The sequence below is a fragment of the Macaca mulatta genome, chromosome 2 (assembly GCF_049350105.2).
Source record: "Macaca mulatta isolate MMU2019108-1 chromosome 2, T2T-MMU8v2.0, whole genome shotgun sequence".
Lineage (NCBI taxonomy): Eukaryota > Metazoa > Chordata > Mammalia > Primates > Cercopithecidae > Macaca > Macaca mulatta.
Window position 1 is genome coordinate 114,642,129 of NC_133407.1, and position 23,770 is coordinate 114,665,898.

At 41.2% G+C, this 23,770-nt stretch overlaps 1 protein-coding gene and 1 long non-coding RNA gene across 3 annotated transcripts in view; one reads left to right on the forward strand and one right to left on the reverse strand.

Annotated features, from left to right (window-relative positions):
• The window catches only part of DOCK3 (dedicator of cytokinesis 3), a 698,449-nt gene that overhangs the window by 485,326 nt on the left and 189,353 nt on the right, over positions 1–23,770 (forward strand). The window lies entirely within an intron of this gene.
• Positions 330–22,151, reverse strand: LOC144339221 (uncharacterized). The gene is made up of 2 exons (XR_013413989.1): positions 20,124–22,151; positions 330–387 (listed from the first exon to the last, which is right to left on the reverse strand). It is a non-coding gene; the product is annotated as an uncharacterized LOC144339221 (long non-coding RNA).

Genomic DNA, 23,770 nt, shown 5'->3' on the forward strand with positions numbered 1-23,770 from the left:
ATCTTTCCATTCTCTACATGCATGTGATCAAATTTTTTAGTTCCCACTTGTAAGTGAGAGTGTCTTTTCATGCCTCATTTCATTTAAAACAATGACCTCTGGTTCTATCCATGTTACTAAAGGTAACATGATTTGATTCTTTTTAATGGCTGAATAGTATTTTGTGTTGGGGGTGTGGCTGTGTATATCACATTTTCTTATCTATTCATCCATTGAACACTTAGATTGATTCCATATCTTCACTATTGTGAGTAGTGCTGCAATAAACCTGTGAGTTCAGATATCCCTTTGATATATTGGTTTTTTTTTCTTTGGGTAGACAGTCAGTAGTGGGATTGCTGGATCAAATGGTAATTCTGTTTTTAGTTTTTTTAAGAAATCTCCATACTGTTTTCCATAGTGGCTGTACTAGTTTACATTCCCACTAACAGTGTATAAGAGTTCCCTTTTTGGAGGGTTCCAAGATGGCTGAATAGGAACAACTCCAGCCCCCAGCTCCCAGCGTGAGCGACACAGAAGATGGGTGATTTCTGCATTTCCAACTGAGGTACTGGGTTCATCTCGCGGGGGTGTGTTGGACAGTGGGTGCAGGACAGTGGGTGCAGCCCACCGAGTGAGAGTTGAAGCAGGGCGAGGCATCGCCTCACCCAGGAAGTGCAAGGGGGAAGGTAATTCCTTTTCCTAGCCAAGGGAAACCGTAACACACAACACCTGGAAAATTGAGTCACTCCCACCCTAGTACTGCGCTTTACCAAGGCTTTTAGCAAACGGCACACCAGGAAATTATATCCCGCACCTGACTCAGAGGTTCCCATGCCCACGGAGCCTCCCTCATTGCTAGCACAGCAGTCTGAGATGTAACTGCAAGGTGGCACTGAGGCTGGGGGAGGGCTGCCTGCCATTGCTGAGGCTTGAGTAGGTTAATAAAGCGGCTGGGAAGCTCGAACTGGGTGGAGCCCACCGCAGCTGAAGGAGGGCTGCCGGCCTCTGTAGACTCCACCTCTGGGGACAGGGCATAGCCAAATAAAAGGCAGCAGAAACCTCTGCAGATTTAAATGTCTCTGTCTGACAGCTTTGAAGAGAGTAGTGGTTCTCCCAGCACAGCATTTGAGATCTGAGAACGGACAGACTGCCTGCTCAAGTGGGTCCCTGACCCCCAGTAGCCTAACTGGGAGACACCCCGCACTAGGGGCAGACTGACAGCTCACACCTCACATGGCCGGGTACCCCTCTGAGACGAAGCTTCCAGAGGAATGATCAGGCAGCAACAATTGCTGTTCAGCAATATTCACTCTTCTGCATCCTCCACTGCTGATACCCAGGCAAACAGGGTCTGGAGTGGACCTAGAGCAAACTCGAACAGATCTGCAGTTGAGGGTCCTGACTGTTAGAAGGAAAACTAACAAAGAGAAAGGACATCCATACCAAAACCCCATCTGTACATCACCATCATCAAAGACCAAAGGTAGATAAAACCACGAAGATGGGGAAAAAGCAGTGCAGAAAAACTGAAAATCCTAAAAACCAGAGTGCCTCTTCTCCAAAGGAACGCAGCTCCACGCCAGCAACAGAACAAAGCTGGACAGATGATGACTTTGATGAGTTGAGAGAAGGAGGCTTCAGATGATCAAACTTCTCCAAGCTAAAGGAGGAAGTTCGAACCCATCGCAAAGAAGCTAAAAACCTTGAAAAAAGATTTGACAAATGGCTAACTAGAATAACCAATAGAGAGAAATCCTTAAATGACCTGATAGAGCTGAAAACCATGACATGAGAACTACGTGACAAATGCAAGAGCTTCAGTAAACAACTCGATCAACTAGAAGAAAGGGTATCAGACATTGAAGATCAAATGAATGAAATGAAGCGAGAAGAGAAGTTTAGACAAAAAGAGTAAAAAGAAATGAACAAAACATCCAAGAAGTATGGGACTATGTGAAAAGACCAAATCTACATCTGATTGATCTATCTGAAAGTGACACGGAGAATGGAACCAAGTTGGAAAACACTCTGCAGCATATTATCCAGGAGAACTTCCCCAACTAGTGAGGCAGGCCAACATTCAAATTCAGGAAATACAGAGAATGCCACAAAGATACTCCTCGAAAAGAGCTACTCCAAGACACATAATTGTCAGATTCACCAAAGTTGAAATGAAGGAAAAAATGTTAAGGGCAGCCAGAGACAAAGGTCGGGTTACCTGCCCACAAAGGGAAGCCCATCAGACTAACAGTGGATCTCACAGCAGAAACTCTACAAGCCAGAAGAGAATGGGGGCCAATATTCAACATTCTTAAAGAAAAGAATTTTCAACCCAGAATTTTATATCCAGACAAACTAAGTTTCATAAGTGAAGGAGAAATAAAATCCTTTACAGATAAGCAAATGCTGAGAGATTTTGTCACCACCAGGCCCATCCTACAAGAGCTCCTGAAGGAAGCACTAAACATGGAAAGGAACAACCGGTACCAGCCACTGCAAAACAAGCCAAAATGTAAAGACCATCGATGCTAGGAAGAAACTGCATTAACTAACAAGCAAAATAACCAGCTAACATCATACTGACAGGATCAAGTTCACACATAACAATATTAACCTTAAATGCAAATGGGCTAAATGCTCCAATTAAAAGACACAGACTGGCAAATTGGGTAAATAGTCAAGACTCATCAGTGTGCTGTATTGAGGAGACCCATCTCACATACAGAGACACACATAGGCTCAAAATGAAGGGATGGAGGAAGATCTACCAAGCAAATGGAAAACAAAAAAAAGTCAGGGGTTGCAATCCTAGTTTCTGATAAAACAGACTTTAAACCATCAAAGATCAAAAGAGACAAAGAAGGCCATTACACAATGGTAAAGGGATCAATTCGACAGGAAGAGCTAACTATCCTAAATATATATGCAACCAATACAAGAGCACCCAGGTTCATAAAGCAAGTCCTTAGAGACCTACAAAGAGACTTAGACCCCCACACAATAATAATGGGAGACTTTAACACCCCACGTCAACATTAGACAGATCGAGATAGAAAGTTAACAAGGATATCCAGAAATTGAACTCAGCTCTGCACCAAGTGAACCTAATAGTCATCTACAGAACGCTGCACCCCACATCAACAGAATATACATTCTTCTCAGCACCACATCGCATTTATTCCAAAATTGACCACATAGTTGGAAGTAAAGCACTCCTCAGCAAATGTAAAAGAACAGAAATTATAACAAACTGTCTCTCAGACCACAGTGCAATCAAACTAGAATTCAGGACTAAGAAACTCACTCAAAACCACTCAACTACATGGAAACTGAACAACCTGCTCCTGAATGACTACTGGGTACAAAACGAAATGAAGGCAGAAATAAAGATGTTCTTTGAAGCCAATGAAAACAAAAACAAAACATACCAGAATCTCTGGGACACATTTAAAGCAGTGTGTAGAGGGAAATTTATGGCACTAAATGCCCACAAGAGAAAGCAGGAAAGATCTAAAATTGACACCCGAACATCACAATTAAAAGAACTAGAGGAGCAAGAGCAAACACATTCAAAAGCTAGCAGAAGGCAAGAAATAACTGGGATCAGAGCAGAACTGAAGGAGATAGAGACACAAAAAACCCTTCAAAAAATCAATGAATCCAGGAGCTGGTTTTTTGAAAAGATCAACAAAATTGATAGACCTCTATCAAGACTAATAAAGAAGAAAAGAGAGAAGAATCAAATAGACGTAATAAAAAATGATAAAGGGGCTATCACCACCGACCCCACAGAAATACAAACTACCATCAGAGAATACTATAAACACCTCTACTCAAATAAGCTAGAAAACCTAGAAGAAATGGATAATTTCCTGGACACATACACCCTCCCAAGACTAAACCAGGAAGAAGTTGAATACCTGAATAGACCAATAGCAGGCTCTGAAATTGAGGCAATAATTAATAGCTTACCAACCAAAAACAGTCCAGGACCAGATGGATTCACAGCCAAATTCTACCAAAGGTACAAGGAGGATCTGGTAGCATTCCTTCTGAAACTATTCCAAGCAATAGAAAAAGAGGGAATCCTCCCTAACTCATTTTATGAGGCCAACATCATCCTGATACCAAACCCTGACAGAGACACAACAAAAAAAGAATTTTAGACCAATATCCCTGAACATCAATGCAAACATCCTCAATAAAATACTGGCAAACCGAATCCAGTAGCACATCATAAAGCCCACCATGATCAAGTGGGCTTCATCCCAGGGATGCAGGGCTGGTTCAGTATACACAAATCAATGAGCGTAATCCAGCAGATAAACAGAATCAAAGACGAAAACCACATGATTATCTCAATAGATGCAAAAAAAGCCTTTAACAAAATTCAACAGCCCTTCATGCTAAAAACTCTCAACAAACTGGATATTGATGGAACATATCTCAAAATAATAAGAGCTATATATGACAAACCCACAGCCAATATCATACTGAATAAGCAGAAACTGGAAGCATTCCCCTTGAAAACTGGCACAAGACAGGGATGCCCTCTCTCACCATTCCTATTCAACATAGTGTTGGAAGTTCTGGCCAGGGTAATCAGGCAAGAGAAAGAAATAAAGTGTCTTCAATTAGGAAAAGAGGAAGTCAAATTGTCCCTGTTTGCAGATAACATGATTGCATATTTAGAAATCCCCATCGTCTCAGCCCAAAATCTCCTTAAGCTGACAAGCAACTTCAGCAAAGTCTCAGGATACAAAATGAATGTGCAGAAATCACAAGCATTCTTATACACCAATAACAGACAAACAGAGAGCCAAATCATGAGTGAACTCCCATTCACAATTGCTTCAAAGATAATAAAATAGCTGCAAATCCAACTTACAAGGGATGTGAAGGACCTCTTCAAGGAGAACTACAAACCACTGCCAAATGAAATAAAAGAGGACACAAACAAATGGAAGAACATTCCATGCTCATGGATAGGAAGAATCAATGTCATGAAAATGGCCATAATGCCCAAGGTAATTTATCGATTCAATGCCATCCCCATTAAGCTAACAATGACTTTCTTCACGGAATTGGAAGAAACTACTTTAAAGTTCATATGGAACCAAAAAAGAGCCTGCATTGCCAAGAAAATCCTAAGCAAAAAGAACAAAGCTGGAGGCATCACGCTACCTGACTTCAAACTATACTACAAGGCTGCAGTAACCAAAACAGCATGGTACTGGTACACAGAAGAGATATAGATCAATGGAACAGAACAGAGGCCTCAGAAATAAAACCACACATGTACAACCATCTGATCTTTGACAATCCTGGCCAAAACAAGAAATGGGGAAAGGATTCCCTATTTAATAAATGGTGCTGGGAAAACTGACTAGCCATAAGTAGAAAGCTGAAACTGGATCCCTTCCTTGCACTTCGTACAAAAATTAATTCAAGATGGATTAGAGACTTAAATGTTAGACCTAAAATCATAAAAACCCTAGAAGAAAACCTAGGTAATACCATGCAGGACATAGGTATGGGTAAGGACTCCGTGACTAAAACACCAAAAGCAGTGGCAACAAAAGCCAAAATTGACAAATGGGATCTAATTCAACTAAAGAGCTTCTGCACAGCAAAAGAAACTACCATCAGAGTGAACAGGCAACCTACAGAATGGGAGAAAATTTTTGCAATCTACTCATCTGACAAAGGGCTAATATCCAGAACCTGCAAAGAACTCAAACAAATTTACAAGAAAAAAAAAAATGCCATCAAAAAATGGGCAAAGAATATGAACAGATTCTTCTCAAAAGAAGACATTTATGTAGCCAACAGACACATGAAAAAATGCTCATCATTACTGGTCATCAGAGAAATGCAAATCAAAACCACAATGAGATACCATCTCACACCATTTAGAATGGCGATCAATAAAAAGTCAGGAAACAACAGGTCTGGAGAGGATGTGAAGAAATAGGAACACTTTTACACTGTTGGTGGGACTGTAAACTAGTTCAACCATTGTTGAAGACAGTGTGGTGATTCCTCAAGGGTCTAGAACTAGAAATACCATCTGATCCAGCCATCCCATTACTGGGTATATATCCAAAGGATTATAAATCATACTGCTCTAAAGACACATGAACACGTATGTTTATGGCAGCACTATTCACAATAGCAAAACTTGGAACCAACCCAGATGTCCGTCAATGACAGACTGGATTAAGAAAATGTGGCACATATACACCATGGAATACTATGTAGCCATAAAAAAGGATGAGTTCATGTCTTTTGTAGAGACATGGATGCAGCTGGAAACCATCATTCTCAGCAAACTATTGCAAGAACAGACAACCAAACACCATATGTTCTCACTCATAGCTGGGAATTGAACAATGAGCACACTTGGACACAGGAAGGGGAACATCACACACCGGGGCCTGTTGTGTGGTGGGGGGAGGGGGGAGGGATAGCATTAGGAGATATACCTAATGTAAATGATGAGTTAATGGATGCAGCACACCAACATGTCACATGTATACATATTTAACACACCTGCACATTGCGCACATGTACCCTAGAACATACAGTATAATAATAAAAAAAAAGTTCCCTTTTCTTTGCATCCATGCAAACATCTGTTATTTTTTCCTTTTTCTGACTGGGATAAGATGATAGCTCATTGTGGTTTTGATTTACATTTGTCTGATGATTTGTGATGTTGAACATTTTTACATTCATCTGTTGGACATTCGTATGTCTTCTTTTGAGAAATTCTGTTCAGATTCTTTGCCCACTATTATTTTTTTACTTCAGTAGCTTTTTGGGTACAGGTGGTTTTGGGTTACATGGATGAATTATATAGTGGTGAAGTCAGATTTTTGTGCAGCCATCACGCGAGTAGTGTACATTGTATCCAATATGTAGATTTGTATTCCTCATCTCTCTCCCACCCTCCCCTTTCTGAATCTCTAAAGTTCATTATATCATTCCTTATACCTTTGCATACCATAGCTTAGGTCCCACTTGTAAGTAAGAACATACAGTATTTGGTATCTCATTCCTGGGTTATTTCACTTACAATAAGGGCTTTAGCTCCATCCAAGTTTCTGCAAAAGGCATTATTTCATTTCTTTTTTAGCCAAGTAGTATTCCATGGTGTATATATACCACATTTTCTTTACCCACTCATTGGTTTATGGGCACTTAGGTTGGTTCCATATCTTTGCAGTTGTTAATTGTACTGCAATAAACTTACATATACAAGTGTCTTTTTGGTATGTTGACTTCTTTTCCTCTGGATAAATACCCAGTTGTGGAATTGCTTAATGAAATGGTATATCTACTTTTAGTTCTTTAAGAAATCCCCATACTGTTTTCCATAGAAGTTGTACTAATCCCACCAGCAGTGTATAAGCGTTCCCTTTTCGCCACATTCCTGAAAGGCTTTCAATAGGTGCTCCCACACTGAATTCCCATGGGAGAAGCCTCAGCTCTGTCTACAGTGGTGATGAGAGGGAAAAGATGTATCCCTCTCAGGACCCTTCACAAGTGCAAGGGCTTTCTGACTGGTGGGGTACAGCCACAGACTTTCCCCACTAAGCCCAGCACTTCAGCTATGCCTCTGCTGAAGGAAACTACCCACCATTGGAAAGATCTAAGATTCAAGGCCTGCCATCTGGATTCTTTTGTCCTACAGGGTGTTCCCTTGATGTGATGTACCCCCCTTTCCTTAGGAGTAGGAGTCACTTAGAGCCAGATTGCTGTGAATGCTGCTGCTCTCTGGGTCTAGCTGCCCAGTCTGGCTGCCATACTGCAGACTGGTGCTGGTGATCCTATGCAAGAGATCCAGTGATATGACCTGTCCTCAAGTCTCCCACCAGCAGCTATCAGCACCAGCTCTGATAGGCATGACAGAGGAGTGATGTAAACTCTGTGAGACTCCTTGGTTATAAATAGCCTTAGTGTGTTGACTTTCTCAGATGCCAGTTATAGTAGTAATGAACTGGTCACCGGGACAGACTCAGGACCTCCTGGTTAGCTAGGGTGGTGCAGGCAATGGTAATAACTGAGGTAACATACAAGTTTTCTCCTTTCCGGACACAGTGTTATTCTATCTGCAGGTGCTGCAATGAACTGTGTCATTTGGCCTCCCGGCTAGGAGACAGCACTAGGAAAAGAGCACCACCTGCTGTAGTAGCAGTGGGATTTGTGCTTGCCTTATGTTACCCAGGAGAGGTGTTCTGGTTTCTCAGGTGAGGGGTGGAACTAGAGAGCTCCCAAAAGTTTCTGTTCTTTGTGTTTTGCTACCAGGGTGGGTGGAGGGACAAAGCCAGGTGGGAACTGGGTCAGGTAGGTCCACACCCTGGCTCTCCACTTGCAGGGCAAGCACTGGCCTCTCTGGAGATCACAGAGATCTCTGTGGAGATTACCACCTCTGCAGGTGGTTTACTGGACACTGAGGTAATGTTCCATGGAGGAAGGTGGCTGCCTCTGCTGCACAGAAGAGATTGCAGAGGGAGTGGAAAGTAGTAGGTGAGAGTAAGCCCCACCCAACTCTTACACAACTGGCAAGGCAGGTCTCACATCTGCAGTGATCCATTAGCAGCAGCTAGCTAAGTTCCAGGCTGTCTACACTCAGAACTCGAAACTCCCCCAGGCTATAAATCTTCCCCATGGAGACAGCAATTGGGGCTTTCATGCTATACCCCTCCCAGTCCACTCCCACAAAGCTAGAGCACCTGGCTCCTGCACTCCTAGCTACAGCACACTTCCCACTTGTCCCCTGGTTCTGGGCAAGGGATTTTATCCCCACTCAAGATTATATCACAGATTTCAGTTGGGAGCTTCCGTTAACCTGAGACTACTGCCTGAGTTAGCTAGCAGACTTCGGTGAGGTCCCCTGTGATGTAGAATGAGGAATGACTTCCCTTGGTCCAAGCTGAAGACTGGGAATGCTCACAAGGCTCTTTCCCTGCTGTTCCTACTTTTATATTCTTCACCACTCCCTAAACCAGTTCCAGTGCTGGGTAGGATTAAGGCCTTTCCGTGTGGTTGAATTGCCAGGTTCCCAGTGGTGGTGTATATCCTGGAGGCAGTGTCTCCCCCTCACACTCAGGGGATTTGGTGTCAGTTATACCTGCTTCATGATATAATGTGCAGCTTGCCACTTCTTTTAAAGGTCTGTGGTTTCTTTAAGCTATCCCGTTCAGTTCTTGTGTTGCTTCTTGGAAAAAAAGTTCAGTGTGAATCTCTACACACTATTGTCTTTCCAAGTGGAAGAGACATGCTGACACTACCTCCAATCTGCCATCTTGGGAGGAAAAAACACAAAAACTCTTTGCCCACTTTTTATGGGATTATTAGTTTATTTTTCCTGCTGAGTTTTTTCAGTTCCTTGTATACTCTGAGTATTAGTCACTTCTTGTATAAATAGTTTGGAAATATTAGTCCCTTGTTGTACAAGTAGTTTGGAAATATTTTTCCCATTCAACAGGTTGTCTGTTTACTCAGGTTTGCTTCTGGTTTGCTAAAGAGACAACCTGTTGAAAGGGAAAAATGTTTCCATACTACTTATATAACATCTCCTATTGTTGTGCAGAAGCTTTTTAGTTTAATATATTACCAGTTGTCTATTTTTGTTTTTGTTGCCTATGCTTTTGAGATCTTAGTCATAAACTTTTTGCCTAGACCAATGTCCAGCAGCGTTTTCCCTAGGTTTTCAAACTTCTATTATGTTTATAGTTTCAGGTCTTATGTTTAAGTCTTTAATCCATTATGAGTTGATTTTTTTGGTATATGGTGAGAAATAGGGGTCCAGTTGCATTCTTCCGCTTGTTCCAAAAAAAAAAAAAAATTGAAGAGGACAGAACTCTCTCTAACTCATCCTACAAGATCATCACCACCCTGATAGCAAAACCAGGCAATAACTCCACAAGAAAAAAAGAAAACTAACAGGTCAATATCCTTGATAAACCCAGATGCCAGTGCCTCACAATTCAGCCCACAGAGGAAGGCCTTAACCCCACCCAGCATTGGAACTATTTAGGGAGTGGTGAAGAATATAAAAGTAGGAGCAGCAGGAAAAGAACTTTGTGAGCATTTCCAGTCTTCAGCTTGGACCAAGGGAAACCGTTCCTCATTCTACATCACAGGAGACCTCATGGAAGTCTGCTAGCTAACTCAGGCAGCAGTCAAAGGTTGAGAGAAGCTCCCAACTGAAATTTGTGATACAATCTTGAGTGGGCATGAATTCTCTTGGTCAGAACCAGGGGCCAAATAGGAAGTATGCAGTAGCTACAAGTGCAGGAGTCAGATGTACAGCCTTGTGGTCATTCCCAGGCTTCAGCTTGGACTAAGGGAAGCCATTCCTGATTCTCCATCACAGGGGACTTCGTGGAAGTCTACTAGCTAACTCAGGCTAAATCATCCAACTTGGATGACTGTTAGTTTTTTTCTCTTGCCTGATTGCTCTTGCTAGGACTTTCAGTACAATATTGAATAGGAATGGTGAAGGTGGACGACTTTGTCTTGTTCCAGTTCTCAGAGGATAGGCTTTCAGATTTTTCCCTATTCAGTGTGATGGTAGTTATGGGTTTGTTGTATGCGGCCTTTATTGTTTTCAGATATGCTGTTTCTATGCCTAGTTTTGTGAGAGTTTTTATAATGAAGGGATGTTGAATTTTATCAAATTTTTTTCTGCATTTGTTGAGATAATCATATGATTTTTGTCCTTTATTCTATTTACTTGATGTATCATGTTTATTGATTTACTTATGTTGAACCATTTTGAATCCCTGGTATAAATGCCACTTGATCATAATGTATTAACTTTTTTATTGGCTCTTAGATTGGGTTTGCTAGTATTTTGTTTAGGATGTTAGCATCTGTGTTTACCAGGGATATTGGCATGTAGTTGTTGTTGTTGTTGCATTCTTGCCTGGTTTTAGTATCAGAGTATTGATAATCTTGTAGGATGAGTTAGAGAATTCTGTCCTTTTCAGTCTTTGGAGTAGTCTCAAGAGAATTGGTATTTAGTTCTTTATACATTTGGTAGAATTTGGCTGTGTATCGATCTGGTTCTGGACTTTTCTTTCTCAGGAGACTTTTTAATTACTGATCCAATCTTGCTATGCATTATTGGTCTGTTCAAGGTTTTTCTTTCTTTCCAATTCAATCTTAGTAGGTTGTATGTTTCTAGGAGTTTATTTATTTTCTCTAAGTGTTTCAGTTTGTGAGCATATAGTTGTTTATAATAGTCTCTAATGATCCTTTGCATTTCTGTAGTATCAGTTGTAATGTCTTCTTTGTTTCTTGTAATTTTGTTTATTTGGGGCTTCTCTCTCTTTTTTTTTTTTTCTTGGTTAGTCTAGCTAGCAGTTTATCAGTTTTGTTTATCTTTTTGAATAATCAGCTTTTCATTTTGTTGATCCTTTTTTTTTGTTTTTCTTCAGTCTATTTCATTTTGCTCTTTTCTTCTGCTAGTTTTGGGTTTGGTTTATTATTCTTTCTTTTTTAGTTCCTTGAGATATGTTGTTAGATTGTTAATTTGTAATCTGTCAACTATTTTATGTAGGCATTTATTACTATAAAATTCCCTCGTAGCACTGCTTTTACTGTGTCCTACAGGTTTTGGTATGTTGTATTCCAGTTTTTGCTTATTTTGAGATTTTTTTTATTTCCATCTTAATGTCTTTGTTGACCCAGTGGTCATTCAGGAGTATGTTGTTTAATTTCCATGTATTTCTATAGTTTCTAAAGTTCCTCTTGGCTTTGATTTCTAGTTTTATTCCCTTGTGGTTTGAGAAGATACTTGATATGATTTTGATTTTTTTAAATGAGTTGAGGCTTGTTTTGTGACCTAACATTTGGTCTTTCCTGGAGAATGTTCTTTGTGCTGATGAAAAGAATATATGTTCTGCAGTTGTTGGGTAGAGTGTTCTGAAATGTCAGTTAGCTCCATGTGGTCTAAAGTGCAACTTAAATCCAATGTTTCTTTGTTGATTTTTTGTCTAGATTATCTGTGTAATGCTGAGAGTGGAATGTTAAAGTCCCCCACTATTATTGTTTTGCAGTTTATCTCTCTCTTTAGCTTTAATGACATTTTCTTTATGAATTCAGGTGTTCCAATGTTGGTTACATATATATTTAGAATTTTTTATTAGAATTTTTTTATCATCTTGCTGGATTGATCCCTTTATCTTTAAATAATGACCTTCTTTGTTTCTTTTTACTGTTCTTGACTTAAAGTCTGTTTTCTCTTGTATAAATATAGCTATTCCTGCTCCGTTTTGATTTCCATTTGCAGAGAATATCTTGTTTTCATTTCTTTATTTTCAGTCTGTATGTGTCTTTACTGCTAAGGTGAGTTTCTTTTTTTTTTTTTTTTTTTTTTTTTTTTGAGACAGAGCATCGCTCTGTTGCCCAGGCTGGAGTGCAGTGGTGCAATCTCAGTTCACTGCAACCTCTGCCTCCCAAGTTCAAGTGATTCTCCTGCCTCAGCCTCCCAAGTAGCTGAGACTACAGGCACACACCACCATGCCCAGCTAATTTTTTTGTGTTTTTAGTAGAGACAGGGTTTCACCTTGTTGGCCAGGATGGTCTTGATCTCTTGACCTCATGATCCACCCGCCTTGGCCTCCCAAAGTGCTGGGATTACAGGCATGAGCCAGTGCACCTGGCCTGAGGTTCTTGTAAACAGCATATAATTGGATTGTGGATTTTTAAAAATCCATTCCGCCATTCTGTATCTTTAAAGTGGAAAATTTAATCTATTTATGGTCAATGTTATAATTGATATGTGGTGCTTTGTTTCTGTCATTTCTTAATTGTTTTCTGATTGTTTTATACAGTTTTGTTCCTTTTTCTTTTACTGGTTGTTGTGGTTTTCTGGACTTCTGCAGTGGTACCATTCGAGTTCTTTCTCTTTCTCCATGTGATTACTTTGCCAAAGAGATTTATATTTTCGTGTGTTTTCTTTCTTTTTTTCTTTATTTGAGACAGAGTCTTGCTCTGTTACTCAGGCTGGAGTGCCGTGGTGAGATCTTGGCTCACTGCAGCCTCCACCTCCTGGGTTCAAGTGATTCTCCTGCTGCAGCCTCCTGAGTAGCTGGGATTACAGATGTATGCCATCACGCTCAGCTAATTTTTTTGTATTTTTAGTAGAGATGGGATTTCACCATGTTGGCCAGGCTGGTCTCAAACTCCTAGCCTCAGGTGATCTGCCCGCCTCAGCCTCCCTAAGTTCTGGGATTAAAGGCATGAGCCACTGCGCCTGGCCATTTTGTGTGTTTTAATCTTGGTAAATGTCATCCTTTCACTTGCAGGTTTAGGGCTCTCATGAGAATTTTTTTGTAGGGCCAGTCCAGGGGCAGTGAATCCCCTTAGCATTTGCTTGTCTGGGAAAGATTTTATTTCTCTTTCACTTATGAAGGATAATTTTGCTGTATATAGCATTCTTAGCTGTCAGATTTTTTTCTTTTTCCTTTTTTTTTTTTTTTTTGAGACAGGATCTCACTCTGTCACCCAGGTGGGAGTGCACTGGTATAAATACAGCTCACTGCAGCCTCAACTTCCCAGGCTCAAGCAATCTTCCTGCCCCAGCCTCCCATGTTGCTAAGACTTCAGGCACACTTCACCACACCCAGTTAATTTTTTTTTTTTTTCCGAAGATTGGTTCTTGTCATGCTGCCTAGGCTGTTCCGAAACTCCTGGACTCAAGTAAGCCTCCTGCCTCAGCCTTCCAAAGTGCTGTGATTACAGGAATGAGCCACTGCTTTTGGCCAGATTTTTTTCTTTTAGTTATTTAAATATATTATCCCATTCTCTTCTGGCCTGTGAATATGTGAATAGATGATTATCTCTTGCTATTTTTAGGATTTGTTCTTCATCTTTGATTTTAGGCAGTCTGACTATAATGTGTTGTGGAAACGACCTTTTTTAATTGTATTTTTATTTTCCTGGGGATTGCTGAGTCTCTTGTATCTGAAATGTCTAGATCTTTTGCTGGACTTGAGATGTTTTCATTTATTGTTTAGTTAAATACATTTTCCAATCCTGTCATTGTCTCTTTGACCTTGTGGATATTGATAATTTTAATATTTAATTGTCGCAAAGGCTTTGCTCAGTCTTTTTTATTCCTTTTCTTTATTTTTGTCCGATGGGATTATTTCAAAAGATATCTATTCATGTTCTGAGATTCTTCTACCTATTCTAGTCTACTGCAGAAGCTTTCAACTTTAATTTGTAGTTCTTATAGTGAATTCTTCAATTGCAGAATTTTTTTTTAATTTTATTTTTATTTTTTATTTTTTTAAATATACTTTAAGTTCTAGGGTACATGTGCACAAAGTGCAGATTTGTTACATATGTATACATGTGCCATGTTGGTGTGCTGTACCCATCAACTCGTCAGCACCCATCAAATCATCATTTATATCACTTATAACTCCCAGTGCCATCCCTCCCCCCTCCCTCCCCATAATAGGCCCTGGTGTGTGATGGTCCCCTTCCCATGTCCAAGTGATCTCATTGTTCAGTTCCCACCTATGAGTGAGAACAGGTGGTGTTTGGTTGTCTGTTCTTGCAATAGTTTGCTGAGAATGATGGTTTCCAGCTGCACCCATGTCCCTACAAAGGACACGAACTCGTCGTTTTTTATGGCTGCATAGTATTCCATGGTGCATGTGTGCCACATTTTCTTAATCCAGTCTGTCACTGATGGACATTTGGGTTGATTCCAAGTCTTTGCTATTGTGAATAGTGCCGCCATAAACATACGTGTGCATGTGTCTATATAGCAGCATGATTTACAATCCTTTGAGTATATAAACAGTAATGGGATGGCCGGGTCAAATGGTATTTCTAGTTCTAGATCCTTGAGGAATCGTCACACTGTCTTCCATAATGGTTGAACTAGTTTACAGTCCCACCAACAGTGTAAAAGTGTTCCTATTTCTCCACATCCTCTCCAGCACCTGTTGTTTCCTGACTTTTTAATGATCATCATTCTAACTGGTGTGAGATGGTATCTCATTGTAGTTTTGATTTACCATCTCACACCAGTTATAATGGCGATCATTAAAAAGTCTAAATGTCTTTCAAATGGTGAATGAATGAACTAAATACTTCTCAGCATAGAAAAACTACTGATACATGCAGTAACATGGATGAATTTCTCAAAGCATTATGCTAAGTGAAAGGGGCCAGTCTCAAAAGGCTGCACTTTGTTTGATTCCATTGATATGACATTCTAGAAAAGGCACAACTATAGTGATGAAGAACAGACCTATGGTTGCATTTGTTAAGTATAGGGGAAGGGTTTGGCTACAAATAGACAGCAAGATCGAATTTTTAAGATCACATGATTGTAGATGTGTGGTGTTATTTCTGCGGGCTCTGTTGTGTTCCATTGGTCTATATCTCTGTTTTGGTACCAGTACCATGCTGTTTTGGTTACTGTAGCCTTGCAGTATAGTTTGAAGTCAGGTAGTGTGATGCCTCCAGCTTTGTTCTTTTAACTTAGGATTGTCTTGGCAATATGGACTCTTTTTTTGGTTCCATATGAACTTTAAAGCAATTTTTTCTAATTCTGTGAAGAAAATGATTGGTAGCTTGATGGGGATGGCGTTGAATCTATAAATTACCTTGGGCAGTATGGCCATTTTCACGATATTGATTCTTCCTATCCATGAGCATGGTATGTTCTTCCATTTGTTTGTGTCCTCTTATTTCACTGACCAGTGGTTTGTAGTTCTCCCTGAAGAGGTCCTTTACATCCCTTGTAAGTTGGATTCCCAGGTATTTTATTCTCTTTGAAGCTATTGTGAATGGAAGTTCATTCATGATTTGGCTCTCTGTTTGTCTGTTACTGGTGTATAAGAATGCTTGTGATTTTTGCACATTCATTTTGTATCCTGATGCTTTGCTGAAGTTGTTTATCAGCTAAAGGAGATTTTGGGCTGAGATGATGGGGTTTTCTAAATATACAATCATGTCATCTGCAAACAGGGACAATTTGACTTCTTTTCCTAACTGAATACTGTTTATTTCTTTCTCTTGCCTGATTGCCCTAGCCAGAACTTCCAACACTATGTTGAATAGGAGTGGTGAGAGAGGGCATCCCTGTCTTGTGCCAGTTTTCAAAGGGAATGTTTCCAGCTTTTACCCATTCAGTATGGTATTGGCTGTGGGTTTGTCATAAATAGCTCTTATTATTTTGTGGTACGTTCCATCAATACTGAATTTATTGAGTGTTTTTAGCATGAAGGGCTGTTGAATTTTGTCAAAGGCCTTTTCTGCCTTTTCTGCATTTATTGAGATAATCATGTGGTTTTCGTCTTTGGTTCTGTTTATATGCTGGATTACACTTATTGATTTGTGTATGTTGAACCAGCCTTGCATCCCAGGGATGAAGCCCAGTTGATCACGGTGGATAAGCTTTTTGATGTGCTGCTGGATTCAGTATGCCAGTATTTTATTGAGGATTTTTGCATCGATGTTCATCAGAGATATTGGTCTAAAATTCTCTTTTTTTGTTGTGTCTCTGCCAGGTTTTGGATCAGGATGATGTTGGCCTTATAAAATGAGTTAGGGAGGATTCCCTCTTTTTCTATTGATTGGAGTAGTGTCAGAAGGAATGCTACCAGCTCCTCCTTGTACCTCTGGTAGAATTTGGCCGTGAATCCGTATGGTCCTGGTCAGTTTTTAGTTGGTAGGCTATTAATTATTGCCTCAATTTCAGAGCCTGCTACTGGTCTATTCAAGGATTCAACTTCTTCCTGGTTTAGTCTTGGGAGAGTGTAAGTGTCCAGGAAATTATCCATTTCTTCTAGGTTTTCTAGTTTATTTGCATAGAGGTGTTTATAGTATTCTCTGATGGTAGTTTGTATTTCTGTCGGGGGTCGGTGGTGATAGCCCCTTTATCATTTTTTATTACGTCTATTTGATTCTTCTCTCTTTTCTTCTTTATTAGTCTTGATAGAGGTCTATCAATTTTGTTGATCTTTTCAAAAAACCAGCTCCTGGATTCATTGTCTTTTTGGAGGGTTATTGTGTCTCTATCTCCTTCAGTTCTGCTCTGATCTTAGTTATTTCTTGCCTTCTGCTAGCTTTTGAATGTGTTTGCTCTTGCTCCTCTAGTTCTTTTAATTGTGATGTTCGGGTGTCAATTTTAGATCTTTCCTGCTTTCTCTTGTGGGCATTTAGTGCCATAAATTTCCCTCTACACACTGCTTTAAATGTGTCCCAGAGATTCTGGTATGTTTTGTTTTTGTTTTCATTGGCTTCAAAGAACATCTTTATTTCTGCCTTCATTTCGTTTTGTACCCAGTAGTCATTCAGGAGCAGGTTGTTCAGTTTCCATGTAGTTGAGTGGTTTTGAGTGAGTTTCTTAGTCCTGAGTTCTAGTTTGATTGCACTGTGGTCTGAGAGACAGTTTGTTATAATTTCTGTTCTTTTACATTTGCTGAGGAGTGCTTTACTTCCAACTATGTGGTCAATTTTGGAATAAATGCGATGTGGTGCTGAGAAGAATGTATATTCTGTTGATGTGGGGTGCAGCGTTCTGTAGATGACTATTAGGTTCACTTGGTGCAGAGCTGAGTTCAATTCCTAGATATCCTTGTTAACTTTCTGTCCCGTTGATCTGTCTAATGTTGACAGTGAGGTGTTGAAGTCTCCCCTTATTATTGTATGGGAGTCTAAGTCTCTTTGTAAGTCTCTAAGGACTTGCTTTATGAATCTGGGTGCTCCTGTGTTGGGTGCCTATATATTTAGGATAGTTAGCTCTTCCTGTCGAATTGATCCCTTTACCATTGTGTAATGGCCTTCTTTGTCTCTTTTGATCTTTGATGGTTTAAAGTCTGTTTTATCAGAAACTAGGATGGCAACCCCTGCATTTTTTTGTTCTCCATTTGCTTGGTAGATCTTCTTCCATCCCTTTATTTTGAGCCTATGTGTGTCCCTGCATGTGAGATGGGTGTCCTGAATACAGCAAACTGATGGGTCTTGACTCTATTCAATTTGCCAGTCTGTCTTTTAATTGGACCATTTAGTCCATTTACATTTAAGGTTAATATTGTTATGTGTGAACTTGATCTTGTCATTGTGATATTAGCTGGTTATTTTGCTTGTTAGTTGATGCATCTTTTTCCTAGCATTGATGGTCTTTACATTTTGGCATGTTTTTGCAATAGCTGGTATTGGTTGTTCCTTTCCACATTTAGTGCTTCTTTCAGGGTCTCTTGTAGGGCAGGCCTGGTGGTGACAAAATCTCTAAGCATTTGCTTATCTATAGAATAGTCTATTTCTCCTTCACTTATGAAACTTAGTTTGGCTGGATATGAAATTCTGGGTTGAAAATTCTTTTCTTTAAGAATGTTGAATATTGGCCCCCACTCTCTTCTGGCTTGGAGAGTTTCTGCCGAGAGATCTGCTGTTAGTCTGATGGGCTTCCCTTTATGGATAACTTGACCTTTCTCTCTGACTCTCCTTAACATTTTTTCCTTCTTTTCAACTTTGGTGAATCTGACAATTATGTGTCTTGGAGTTTCTCTTCTCGAGGAGTATCTTTGTGGCGTTCTCTGTATTTCCTGAGTTTGAGTGTTGGCCTGCCTTACTAGGTTGGGGAAGTTCTCCTGGATTATATCCTGAAGAGTGTTTTCCAACTTGGTTCCATTTTCCCCATCACTTTCAGGCACACCAATCAGATGTAGATTTTGTCTTTTCACATAATCCCATATTTCTTGGAGGCTTTGTTCATTTCTTTTTACTCTTTTTTCTCTACACTTCTCTTCTCACTTTGTTTCGTTCATTTGATCTTCAGTCATTGATACTCTTTCTTCCAGTTGATCGAATCGGTTACTGAAGCTTGTGCATTTGTCACGTATTTCTCGTGTCATGATTTTTATCTCTGTCAGTTCGTTTATGGCCTTCTCTGCATTGATTATTCTAGTTATCCATTCTTCCATTCTTTTTTCAAGATTTTTAGTTTCTTTGCGCTGGTTATGTAGTTCCTCCTTTAGCTCTGAGAAGTGTGATCGACTGAAGCCTTCTTCTCTTAACTCGTTAAAGTCATTCTCCATCCAGCTTTGATCCATTGCTGGCGATGAGCTGCATTCTTTTGGAGGGGGAGATGCACTCTGATTTTTTGAATTTCCAGCTTTTCTGCCCTGCTTTTTTCCCATCTTCGTGGTTTTATCTGCCTTTGGTCTTTGATGATGGTGACAAATTGATGGGGTTTTGGTGTGGGTGTCCTTTCTGTTTGTTAGTTTTCCTTCTGTCAGTCAGGACCCTCAGCTGTAGGTCTGTTAGAGTTTGCTTGAGGTCCACTCCAGACCCTGTTTGCCTGGGTATCAGCAGCAGAGGCTGCAGAATATAGAATATTGCTTAACAGCAAGTGTTGCTGTCTGATTCTTCCTCTGGAAGCTTCGTCGCAGGGGTGTACCCCACTGTGTGAGGTGTGAGGTGTTGGTCTGCAGCTAGTGGGGGTGTCTCCCAGTTAGGCTACTCAGGGGTCAGGGACCCACTTGAGCAGGCAGTCTGTCCATTCTCAGATCTCAACCTCTGTGCTGGGAGATCCACTGCTCTCTTCAAAGCTGCCCGAGAGGGTCATTTACCTCTGCCAAGGTTTCTGCTGCTTTTTGTTTAGCTATGCCCTGTCCCCAGAGGTGGAGTCTACAGAGACAGGAAGGCCCCCTTGAGCTGCGGTGGGCTCCACCCAGTTCAAACTTCCTGGCAGCTTTGTTAACCTACTTAAGCCTCAGCAATGGCGGGTGCCCCTCCCCCAGCCTCACTGCTGCCTTGCAGTTAGATCTCATACTTCTGTGCTAGCAACGAGGGAGGCTCTGTGGGCGTGGGATCCTCCTGTCCAGGTGTGGGATATAATCTCCTGGTGTGCTGTTTGCTAAGACCCTTGGTAAAGCGCAGTATTAGGGTGGGAGTTACCCAATTTTCCATGTGTTGTTTGTCTCAGTTTCCCTTGGCTAGGAAAAGGGATTCCCTTCCCCCTTGCGCTTCCCAGGTGAGGCGATGGCTCGCCCTGCTTCAGCTCTCGCTGGTCGGGCTGCACCAGCTGACTAGCACCGATTGTCCGGCACTCCCCAGTGAGATGAACCCGGTACCTCAGTTGAAAATGCAGAAATCACCCATCCTCTGTGTCACTCGTGCTGGGAGCTGGAGGCTGGAGGTGCTCCTATTTGGCCATCTTGCTCTGGAACTCAATTGCAGAATTTCTATCTGGTACTTTAAAAAACTGTCTCTTTGGTAAATTTCTCATTCATATCCTGAATTGTTTTTCTGAGTTCTCTTGTATCTCACTGAGCTTCTGTAAAATCAAAATTTTCAATTCTTTATCTGGGATTTCAAAAATTTCTTTGATTAAGATCTATTTTTGGAGACTTATTCTGTTCCTTTGTAAGTATCATATTTCCTTGCTTTTTCATGTTTTCTGTGTCATTACATTGAAATCTGTGCATCTGGAGTAACAGTCACTTATTCCTGTTTTGAATTTACTTTAGTAGGGAAAGACCTTTTCCTAAAGATCTATGGTGTCTGTGGTGTTGGTTGGGTAGGGTACTTTGGCTTTGACTCTGGTGTGTGCATTAGTGTCATCTCTGTATGATTTCTTTGGCTGTAAACAGCATTAGTGGCATCTGTGATTTCCTTGATAGGTTAGGGTACAGTTATTAGTTAAGGCTGTGGGGAAGTTGTGCTGGGGACTAGGATGGCAGGTGGGCCAGTGATAGTGTCACTGGGCAGGGTACACTGGCAGCCATGTTGGCAATTATTGTTGTGTCAGTTGGTGGGCCTCCATGTGGCTTGCTCAGATGCTGGTAGTGGCAATGGTGGATTGTACAAGTGGACAGATTCTCAGGTTCCTGGGCAGTTACATGGCGTGAGTGATAGCAGTAGCAGGAGTGGGACAACTCTCTGGGTCCTGAGTGATGTGCTTTGATGTTGGTGGTGGCTCTGAAGGGCTGGGTAACCCAATCTCCAGGAACTCAGGTGTCACTTGCAGGTAGGTGCAGATGAGGTGATAGCAGCCAGGAGTTTATGCCCTCAGGAGAAGTACTCAGGTGCCTAAAGTGGTTGGGTTGGGTATTTGCCAGGACCCTAGGCTGTGTTCTCTGTCACACAGCAGAGAGTGAAGCTGGACTAGGTAGGCTTGTGCTCAGACCTTCGAATGGTGAGAACAGCACCAGCTGTCATGGACAGGGCACTCCGCAGGCCCCAGATGGAGTGCTCAGGTGAGGGGTGTTAGCAGCTGTGCTAACACCCTGTCACAATAGAGGGTTGGGTCATCCTCGGTGACCAGAGCCTGGGCCAGCGGGTGGGAATGCACATTTCTCACACCCTAGTCTCAATGGGGCTTGCTCCCTGGCCCTGGCAAGGGTAGCCCACCTCAGCTGCAGGAGCCCCACCCAACTGGTGATCAAGTCCCAGTGGCAAATTTTACACCACTTGCATCCCAGTCTCCATCCTGGTGGCACTCACTTCTCATCTCCATCAGCTACACCCCATGCCTTGCTTGCTTCTTAGCTCTGGCTGTAGGTATGCTTCCAGCATACTCCCCATTCCCAGTAGTGACAGCTCGAGTTTCTGTCATGCCTCAGTCCTGGCACTGCTGGGCTGCAGGACAGCAAGCAGTCTGTCAAAGGCTAGGTTTGAAAATGATATCTTGCTCCTCAGACATTTCAGGGACAAGATGTCAGGGGAGGCTGGAGAAGCAAATAGACTCAGGAAAGTTCTCCACCTCTTGGTGAACCTGCTTCTGCACCTTGCATACCTGCGGAGCTGCTTAACCACAGGTGCTTTTCACTCTGTTCTCTTCACCTCCTTGTTCTGGGATACAGGGACAATTCTCTGGACACTATGAAGATCTTCCTAGGGATCTCCTGCTAACTTCAAGTCAAAGAGTAACAGAGACTGCAACAGAGCCACTTGGGCCTCTTAGAGCAGAGGATACAGAGCAGTGGGGTAGGTCCCTCAATTCAGTGAGCAGACAAGAGACAAAGGCTGACTTAGGTTTTATTTTCATCATGAGCTTGCAGAAATATATTTTTTCTTGATGTTCAGTGATTACATTCAAAAGTTTATTTTGAATGTAATATTGTTATTTATCATTCACTGACAGGTCATTTGTAGCTTCACAAAAAAAAAAAAAAAAAAGACAAGGAAAGGGAGGGATGGATCTAGTGAGACTGTGCCTAATACAATCTGTGTGTGCATTTCTGTGGGTTTGAAAACCCACTTGCTCTTTATACTAATTCAAACTAAGCAGTTGTGAGTAAGAATAGCTTTAGAAGGTGCACATCTAGGCTGTGCACCGTGGCTCATGCCTGTAATCCTGGCACTTTGGGAGGCTGAGGCAGGCGGATCACTTGAGGTCAGGAGTTTGAGACCAGCCTGGCCAACATAGTGAAACCCTGTCTCTACTAAAAATACAAAAATTAGCCAGGCATGGCAGCGGGTGCCTGTAATCCCAGCTACTCAGGAGGCTGAGGCATGAGAATCGCTTGAACCAGGAAGGCAGAGGTTGCAGTGACCCGAAATCGTGCCATTGCACTCCAGCCTGGGCAACAGAGGGAGACTCCTCCTCAAAAATAAAAAATAAAAAAAATAAGAAGGTGTAGTACATCTATCACCACATAATGAGGTTTAAGGGTTTAGAAAGCAATTTTACCTAAATATGCCTTTAATAACTACATCAGGTATAACATGAGGATGCTGCTAAAGGAATGGAAGAGTAAGATAGGCATGAAATGATGAAGACTTTTATGGGGTTAGGACTAAAGAGAATAATTTTAAAATCTGAACAATTGGCCCAGGTGTGGTGGCTCGTGACTGTAATCTTAGCACTTTGAGAGGCTAAGTAAGGCAGGAGGATTGCTTGAGCCGCAGGAGTTTGAGACCAGCCTGGGCAACATGGTAAAACCTTATCTCTACAAAAAAAAAAAAAGACAAAAATTAGCTGGGCATGGTGGTGTGTGCCTGTGGTCCCAGGTACTCTGGAGACTGAGGTAGGAGGATCACCTGAGCCTGGGGAGGTCAAGGCTGCAGTGAGCAGTGATCACAGCACTGCACTCCAGCCTGGGCGACAGTGAGACCCTGTATAGATCAGTCGATAGATAGATAGAAAGAAAGAATTCATCAATAACAGCATATAGTATTTGAAAGCAAGTATTGTATTAAGAGAATAAAAAGAAGCGTTGGTAATTGAAGGTAAATTGATGCCTTTGTAGCAATAACTTGGCAGTTCTGCAAAGCTAAATCATGTTTATGGCCAGTCATGAGTAGACTGCAAAATTTCGAGAGTTCACTCTTTGCAGCCTGTGAATGAATCTGCATGACATTTGATTTCAAACCATCTTTCCTTTGGAGCTAGCAGGAGCTTCTTTCAAGCATACTTCCAGCCGCTAGTGCTCCCATCCTCCTTGATTCAAATAGGCACAAATATGGCCATCCATTTTTCCTTTACCTTTCCCAGAAATGTGATTGTTTTCACTGCTCTTTTACTGTTTTCCTCTTAAGATAAATATAGTAATGATTTCATAAGATGACCATAACGCAGAATGTTTTCCTAAATATCTGCCTTTAGTGTAATGTAATTCTGATGCAGAATGATGGCAGAGTTTTAATTAGCAACATTTAAGCTATAAGAAATAACCAGTTGACCTTGGCAATTATTCCATTTATGTATTCAACAAATATTATATTAAGCACTTATTATGTGCTATAAGTTTTGCTGCCTGGTGGAGATGATTAGCAAGACATAGTCCTTATCATCTAAGGA